Genomic DNA, 9,191 nt, shown 5'->3' on the forward strand with positions numbered 1-9,191 from the left:
TGTGGTGTTTCTTTTTTGGTATTTATTTCGTTCAGTTAGAAAACATCTTCAGATGCTGAAGTTCATCATCTTGGCCAGTGTCCTCACATCATTCATTTATTTCTATGATAAAATGAGTGATGTTAGGCTTTTTATGAGCCTTCAGGAGCCTTTGTCCCTTGTGGCTAAGTGATAGGATATCTCTTGAGATTAGAGTACCTAAAGACCCAGTTTGCTTTGCCCTTTTGCAAATAATGGTACACTTAGATTGAAGCATCTGGAAGCCTTCTTCTATAAGTAATTGCCCTAAATTTTAAGAGTAACAGTCACTAGTTGGCTTTGGACTGAATTCCCTTGCCTTTGCTCTGGCCCTGTTCTTTTGTTGCAGAATGCCTCCTACATGTGACTCAGATTTTGTTTACTTACAAGTGGATAAAAGTATTCTTCTTGGTTTGGATACCACCTTTCCCTCCGAATAGGTAAAGGAATGGGAGATTTTTAGTATTTCAGGATTTGTTTTCAGATCTTAGAATGATGTTTAGAGCAAAGAATAAGTCTACTTCTGCTTTCTTTGCGCTCCGGTAAACCTTCCCATTGACAGTGTCTAAGAGTTCTTTTTGCTTAATGTCCTCACCAAAACTTGCTATTGTCAGAGTTTGAATTGTTGTCAATGTGGTGGGTGTATAATGGTATCTCATTATGGTTTTACTTTGTGTTATGGGTATGGTTTAGCCAAAGACTTCTACTGTATATGTTTTTTTACTTTTTCCATTTTTATTCAGATTTTAGTATCAGCCTGTCAAGCTTTACACATGTGTGCACACACACACACCTCTGAGATTTTGATTTGGATTGTACTGAATTTATAAATCAATTTGGAGATAATTGCTATATTTACAATATTAAGTCTTCCAGTGGATGAACATAGTTTATCTTTCCATTTATTTAGAATAAATGAGAAAAAAAAATCTCTGCAAAGGTTTGCAAATCGTTTGTTAGATGTGTTCCTAGGTATTTGATACTTTTAAAAAATATGTTAGTATCAAAAATTTCAAGTATACGCAAAAGTAAATAGTATCCATCCCTAACTTCACTAGTTATTATTTAACTGAAAAATACCTCTTGTTTGATCCTACTGTGAAGGGGGTTATTTTTAAAATTTCCACTTTCAGCTTCTTGCTTATATATAGTATAAAACTGATTTTTGTGTACTGATATTTGTATACAAACTCCCTGCTAGGCTTTCCTGTTTTTTTTAATGTTTATTTATTTTTGAGAGAGAGAGGAAGGCATAGAGAGAGGGGGAGACACAAAATCTGAAGCAGGTTCCAGGCTCTGAGCTGTCAACACAGAGCCTGATGTGAGGCTTGAACTCAAGAAACGTGAGATCACGATTTGAGCTGAAGTTGGACTCAACTGACTGAGCCACCCAGGTGCCCCTAGTCTTTCCTATTAATTCTAAACATCTAGTGTGTTTTTTTAATTTCCTACATATTCACTACATAATAAGCAAACAATGACAGTTTTTGTTTTTCATTTCTGCAGTCTGTGGCATTTAAAATGTCCCCAGTGACCCCTGCCTGTTGGTATTTGTGTAATCTTTCCTTGAATGTTAAGTTGGGTGTAGTGACACATTTGTAACAAATAGAATATGACAGAAGTGATAGGATATCTCTTGAGATTAGAGTACATAAAGACCCAGTTTTCATCTTGCTTGCCCTCCCTCTCTATTTCCCAGGCCTGCTCTGAGGGGAAAGCCAGATGACCTGTGGGAGCTGCTCTTTGGAGAGGCCCCTCAGGCCAGGAACTCCTGTCTCTGCCTTCTAGTGAGCGAGGACGTGCGGCCTGCCAACAGCTGTGTGAGCAATCTTGGAAGTGGCTGTTCTGAAGCCTGCCAGCAGTCACGTGAGTGATCCTGCAAGCACACTCTCTCTTAAACCTTGAGGTGAAGGCAGCCTTAGCTGACGCTTTGACTGAAGCCTGAGGTCCTGAGCCAGAGGACTCAGCTTCATTGTGCCTGGATTCCAGACCCACAGAAACTGTGAGATAATAAATATTTGGCTTTTCCAGTCACTTAATCTGGGGGTAATTTGTTATGAAGTGATAGATACGATACACCTTCCAATTCGTTTTCCCTCTTTTTCTCCCTCCCTCCCTCCGTCCCTCCTTTCTTCCTTCCCTCCTTCATTTTTTAGAATTATTATAAACTGTCACTCTTTATCTTTAGCAATGTACTTGTTTGCAGTCTTTCCATATTATATTTTAGTTGTGTCCCTTATAACCATCATATAGATTATTTTTTAAGATGCCAACTTGACAATTTTTGTTTCTAGTCAAAATTATGTAACAAATTATATTTAATAAAATTCTATATTTGGGTATAAACATTTATTGATGTTTTACGCCTCTATGTCTCTACTTTCTTGACTTTTTTTGGATCTTACACCTAATTTCATGTTTTCTTCTAATTTGAAACTCAATATTCTGTTTCTAATTTTCTTATTGGGTCCCTGGAAATTACATTTTACATACTAATTTATCAAAGTTTAATGTCAGTAAATACCTTTTACCCTCCACGGAGGCTGTTCAGGGACCTTAAAGCACTAACAACACCCTCCCAAATGAGGTATTATTCTTCTGATATATTTTAACTTTATAATTTTTAAACCTCATACTATATTGTTTTTATATATAGTATTTGTTTATTAGACTTACCCATGTTTTACCACATTTCTCCTTAGAGTACATTCTTCAGAACTTAGTATTTGCTGGTTTTTGTCTTTTTCATTTTGCCCTCATTCCTTTTTTAAATAAATAACTTTATTAGATGTAACTCACATATCATGTAATTAACCCTTTTAAAGTATATAATTCAGTGGTTTTTAGTATTTTACGTTTTATGTTTTTCTTATATCAAAACTTGCCATTATAATCATTATTAAGCGTACAATTCTGTATAAAGAATGCCTTCATTCTTTACAAATATTTCTGCTGCTTATAGAATTCTAGGTTGAAGGTTTTTGTATCTCAGTACCTTGTAGTCATTCATTTGTTAGCTGGCTTCCATTGTTACTGATGAGAAGTCTGTTGACACTCTTTATAGATAGTGTGTCATGTTTTGGCAGCTGCTGTTTATGATTTTCTCTTTATCTTTGGTGGTCTGAAGTTTACAATGACATTTCTGGTTTATATAATGTACTCTTTCAGTGATTATTCTGATTGGTTATTTGTGGGGCTTCTTAAATAAGAGGATCAAGGTCTTTTACTCTCTTAAATATTCCCTTTCTCACAATCTCTCCTCTGCTTTTGATTCTTTAAACATATTTTAGATCTTTTCATACTATTCTCTGTTTCTTAATCTCTCATGTACCTTCCATATTTTTGCCTTTCTGTGCTGCATTCTGGATAATTTCTTTACTCTTTCTTCCATTCCAGCACATTTCTCTTCAGGTATGTTTAGTCTACTATTAAATTCTTGTATTTGCTACTTTCGAATTTATATCCAATTTACAGCTCAGGAAACAAGACTCAGTAAGGTTGGGTAACTGCCCTAAGATCACCCATCTTGTGAACAGCATAGTAAGCGGTCACGACCAGCTGTGACTGCATTGTCCAGGCTCCTGACTCCGATGTCTTATTGTCTCCCATTGAGCATTGTTTCATGGTTTTTATGAGCACCGTTTGATATTTGTGTATAAGCTCAGACGTTGTATAAAGACGTTTTTTTGGCCTATGCTTTGTAAAACTTAAGAACTCAAATTTCTTTTTTATTGGCAGTGTTTTCAGTGCCCTAACCTACCTTGCCAAATTCATTTCCACTCTTTTTCTGGTCACTTTCTATGAATATCTACTAAAGATTTTTCACTGAATTTCCTACATATCCCTATAAAAAAAATTGCAACAGTGATGAAACTAGAGTGTTTGGTAGAAGCTCTCTGGTGCAGTCGTGTATTGGCTTTGTAGGTATGCCTTTTAAGGTATTGTGATAGGCAGGATGAGTAGAAAATGTCATAGGGATTATCATTGATCTGAGAGACTGCAATCAGGAATTTATCAAACGAGTGTTCCATACAGAAAATTTGAGGGTTCTAAGGCACATTTCAAGATTGAGTATATCCCATGTAATGGAATTCAGCCATTCTTCATTCTCATTTCTCATACATCATTGTGTTCCTGAATCTACCTTCAGGGAAGTCATATTTGGGCTCTAGCAAATGCAGCAGATGTATCAGTCATGACTTAGCATTTGTGTCCTCCCGGAGCTCTGTTTGGATTCCCACAGCCAGAAGAGCGTTTCTATACATTTTTATAGGAAATGTAACTTAAAAAGAGCCAGTATTTGTGAACTGTTAATGTATAAGAATAGGAAACTGAATATTTCTATGTTTAGAAGAGCACAAAATCTTTTCGCATGATTGAGAAAGGAATCAATTAAAATGCCTCTTTACTATATGGGGTGGCTGAATCTTTAACATCTTTCCTTTTGCCTTGAAGAACAAAAACGGACATTAAACATTAAAGTCCTGGAGTAATTTACTAAAACCAATATTGTTACTAAATAAATATTTATTTACGAAATAATTATTATTTACTACAATGAGTAGCAAGAGGCAATTCAACTGTATGTCTCTCCATCATTATAGCATTGGCCCAAATTTGAAGTGTTTACTTCAAAATGAAGCATTGGAAATTCTAATTTTGTGGCATTTGGAATCATTTTGCACTTGCATTTACTTGCCTAAGACAACATAACCTGCAAAAAAGTATACTACCTTGAATCATTACATGTTGGGTCTCCCAGGCGAACAAATTACTGTAAAACAAACTATGATTATTAGGACTTAAAGAAAATATTTGCTCCTGGGTACGCAAGTAATTTGTAAGTTGGGATCTGGTACAGCATTAATAAACAGAGAATTTGCTTCTTTTTATCAACTTGAAAATGCATTTGTTAGTTAATTTTGTAGAAGAAATATACTCCCTGGGATAACTGGAGTGTATATTCACTAATTTAAGAATATAATGAGTAACTTCTCGTGGATTTTTTGTGTGTTTTAGTGTCGGTATAACCTCAGTGTTTCAACTTTCCATTTGAGGAAATGAAATGGGAACAACAATGAGATAATAAGGTACTAGCCCATTAAAAAATGAAAGTTGTTGCTTGTTCAGTGTACGTTTGTGTTGCTCTGTAAGTTTCATAATTCAGTGAATCTAAGATTTAGTTAAAAAACTATAGTTTTTGCAAATTCCATCTTGGAGAATTGTTAAGTGAATTGTTTGCCTCATTTGAGGACCTAGAATAAATTATATTTCCCATAAAACATACCTGTCTCAAAGCAAAAAATAATATATGTGTTTGGCTGGGTGTATTCATTATATAATATCTCTGTTGGGTCTCTTCTTTCAAAACCGAGAACAGATTCCAGATACTTTTCTAGAGCATATAACAGAAGGTGTTCTCCCCTTTTCCAACCTCCACAAATTTTCCTTATAGCTGCCAGCCTCTCTCTCATAGTAATAACAAGGTAGTCTTGAGCATTCTAGTAAAACAAAGAAAACACCAGAGGACTGAAGATTATTTTATTTTCATAAGAACTAGGAAACTATAATTGATATTTAAAATAGAAGTACTTTTAATCAGTGTAGGGTTATCTGACATGGGAATGAAGAGGTCTTTTGCTCACTGTTTGCAACTAAGAACTTGTGCCCTTTGGAAGACTCTTTGCAACAAACATTTCAGTGATAATTTACTAAAGTAGCAGAACAATTTCCTGTGAAAAACAGTTATGTTAGGATAAAATGCAATCTGTGATTTTAAGAGCCTTTGATTCCAGTTTATTTATATATATATATATATATATATATATATATATATATATATATATGTATGTATTTATATTTTTAAAAAATCAGGTGTGTTTTAGACTCAGTTATTAAAAAAAGCAAAGTCATACCATGCGAACAATGTTTTGAAGATTAGAATCATGTGGCTGAAAGTTTCTTCACATGAGATCTTAAAACAGACCGTAATACGAGGCATAGAGGACAATAACAGCAGAAATGAGCCTTTTTGTCTACTGATTCTGCCTTTTTTTTTTTTTAATCAAACCTGGGATTTTGCCCATATGCAAGTTTGTCTTAAAGATTCAATCTTATTTAAAAAAAAAAAAGCTTTCTGATACTTAGAAAAAAATTTAAGACTTTTCTAAATGGCATGTAGAGGGTGGTAAAATCTGATTGGATAATAATGCTTTCACTGTTTACCTCTTAATAATTATCTGAAGCAATAATTAACATTTGAAACATACACTGACATCATTTGTAAATTTCTTTGAACTTTCTACTCATCCAAATGCCAAGTATGATTAACCACCATTATTGGTTAAAGACCATAAAGGCTTTGATTTCAGAAAGTTCCTCACTCTTCTCTTCACAGAGAATGGAATTCACTGATCTATTAAAAGCTGTTGGAGGTGTCTGGTTTAGGAAGACTCTTCACAAGTCCTGACCATCCAGGACTTGGGACAGATGGACCCAGTGGGAACAGTCTTGTGTTGGTAATGATTGTACCATAAAGGAAAAGCTAGGGATTTTATTTAAAAGTTATGTATATTTTATATAATTTGTAATCCATTAGTTGTGGAAAGAAGAAACTTAAAAACTGATAATCTTTATTGTAACATAAGTAACTATGGGTACTGTTTTGACTCCTGTATCACCATATTTTTCTCCAAAACCTCACAGGGCTCTATTGCTTGCTAAACACTCTCCAAAAGTGGGCTATCTACATGGTGAGAATAAACAGTTATCTCAATGCAGCAGCGGATAATTTGGGTTAAATGTCAGATTACTAGATTTTAAAGTGAAAAAAATTGTCTACAAAATTGAGTTTGAGAAAAAAAAAAAACAACAGAGGTAGGATAATTTTGTGCAAGTCGCCTGTCTTTTCTACAACGTGGGAGTAACTGCCGGCTCTCTTTCCTTAGAATAAATCTTGGTTACCTCTTATTCCTCAGACTCATTTTTCATCTCTTTACCAAGCACCTTATAATAAGTGCAGAAGTAGAATCTGAGATAAAACGTGTTTGCAAACGATGCTTTTGGAGTTGACGACACCAACCTACTGCAAGGAGTCCAACAAGCGTAGCCCAGAAAAACACCTTAGAGGTCACTGAGAAGATTAAGTGACTTTACCAGAGATATACAGGCGAGTGGAGAGAACACTGTGAGCAGTGGTAGTGGTACCAGGGCATAGCTTGGGGAGACTTTCATCTCCCGCACCTGAAAGAAACAGAACTAAGGGAATGGTATATTTGCTGTGCAAATGTCAACCTTAAGGCAAGACTCTTAGTCCCTTCTTTCCATCTGAATTGTTACCGAAAGGTCCTTCCCACTAGAATTTGTAGCACCAATCTTGGTTAGTGAGTCACGCTAACTTGAGTGAATCACAGCCTCTCTGGGCTTTGGTTTCCTCAGTAAACTGAAGGGATTGGATTTCAGAGGTCACAAACTCCAATGTCTTCTGGGGACAGGAAGATAGTAGAGGTTGCGAGTAGTAGAAGGGCCAGTAGAAGATGGAACATTCAAGTCCTACGCCAAAGTATTTGAAATAAAAACAAAATGCCAAATGCCAGTGTTGGCCAAAAAAATAATATGGGCAGAGATGACAAAATTTGCATTAGGTGAGTTGTGAGGTCTCTTCTGGTTCTCGTGTTTCGTGATTTTTTTTTAAACCTTTTCCCACACTTCGCCCCTTATTGCTTTATGCTTATTTTCCTATTTCTGTCTCTTGAGCTCTTCTGCTTTTGTTTTGAGTGAAACACATGTTAGCACACTCAGTTCTATATGAAAATAGAAGAAAGCCTGTCAGGGTAAGTTTAAAGTGAATGCTAATGCATCATGAATTGCCTTTTTCCAAAAGAAATTTTATCTTCATCCTTAGGCTTGTTAGAATGTGCCTAACCTGGGGCATCTAGGTAGCTCAGTCAGTTAAGCATCTGACTTCACCTTAGGACGTGTTCTCGTGGTTTGTGAGTTCGAGCCCTGTGTCAGGCTCTGGGCTGACAGCTTGGAGCCTGGAGCCAACTTTGGATTCTGCGTCTCCCTCTCTCTCTGCCCCTCCCTGCTCACACTCTGTATTTCTCTCCTTCAACAATAAGAAAAAATAAAAAAATAAAAACATTAAAAAAAAAAAAAAAGAATGTGCCTAACTTAACTTGAACTGCTGTTTGTCTCTGTTTAGAGGATTAGGCTGGTTGGTTTAATCCCCAATAGCTACCAGAACATTTTTCTTCATCAGTGTCAATACTTGTGTTATATGTTTGCACCTGTCATCACAGTTGTTTACAAAATATTCACAAATTTTCGGTACTCGTTGTGCCAACCGAAATTGCCAGAGCCAGCCTTCAGTCTCTGTGCATATGTTTATTTTCACTAACAGGTGGCTTTTATGTTGTCATTACCTACATTGTCTTGTTGGTTAGACCAAAAAACAAACAAACAAACAAACAAGAACAAAAAATAAAAACCAAACAAAAAAAAAAAACCCAGTACTTTTCATTTCTGGAGCCCTTGGTGCAGTGATTTCACCTGTATTTTCTGACAAACTCTTTTCAAATCCCAGCGGGCAAATAGATGCAGATGAGGAGGCAGGTTCAGAGAAGTGCTCAGACACTAATGCAGAATTTCAGGTGTGCTCTTCTCTTTGATGATCCAATACTCTTGCATTTTACCACACTAATCCTGTTGCTGTCAGGTGAGGTATGTGGGCTTGATCCAAGCAGATCTCCGAAAGAGGGCACTTCTGGGGGGGTTCCCTCTATCCTCCATGTGTGCCCCTTCATTTTGGGGTCCTTTTCTCTTCACCCCCACCCCCCATGTCAGCCATGCTCATGTATGTACTGAGCATTGGTGTTTATATGAGATGCCCTTTACGAGCTGACAGAAGGGCCCAGTGTCTGCATGGTGCTGCCCTCTGACTTCAGGGTCTCCACTGTCATGCCGACTTTGCCCTCAGCATAACTAATCCAGGCTGCACTTCGTTTCTTCAGAAAGACTATTAGCTATCCAAATAATTAGAGCTGTTGCAGTTATTCTTTGTTTTGTTTTGTTTTGGTTTTTAGACCCTTAATATGCAGACCCTCAGCAATGATGCAGGAAGAAAGGTCTAATTCTGAAGGCATGTAGCAGTGAGGAAAATGCACATGCCTCCA

General features: G+C 36.4%; 1 long non-coding RNA gene across 1 annotated transcript; it reads left to right on the plus strand.

The window, feature by feature from the left end:
- Positions 1-1,244: 1,244 nt before the first annotated feature.
- Positions 1,245-7,667, plus strand: LOC132680179 (uncharacterized). Its single transcript, XR_009610565.2, has 3 exons — positions 1,245-1,884; positions 5,038-5,108; positions 6,416-7,667. It is a non-coding gene; the product is annotated as an uncharacterized LOC132680179 (long non-coding RNA).
- The last annotated feature ends 1,524 nt before the right edge of the window (positions 7,668-9,191 follow it).

This window comes from Panthera onca, chromosome A1, assembly GCF_046562875.1.
Source record: "Panthera onca isolate mPanOnc1 chromosome A1, mPanOnc1 haplotype 2, whole genome shotgun sequence".
NCBI classification, from domain to species: Eukaryota; Metazoa; Chordata; class Mammalia; order Carnivora; family Felidae; genus Panthera; species Panthera onca.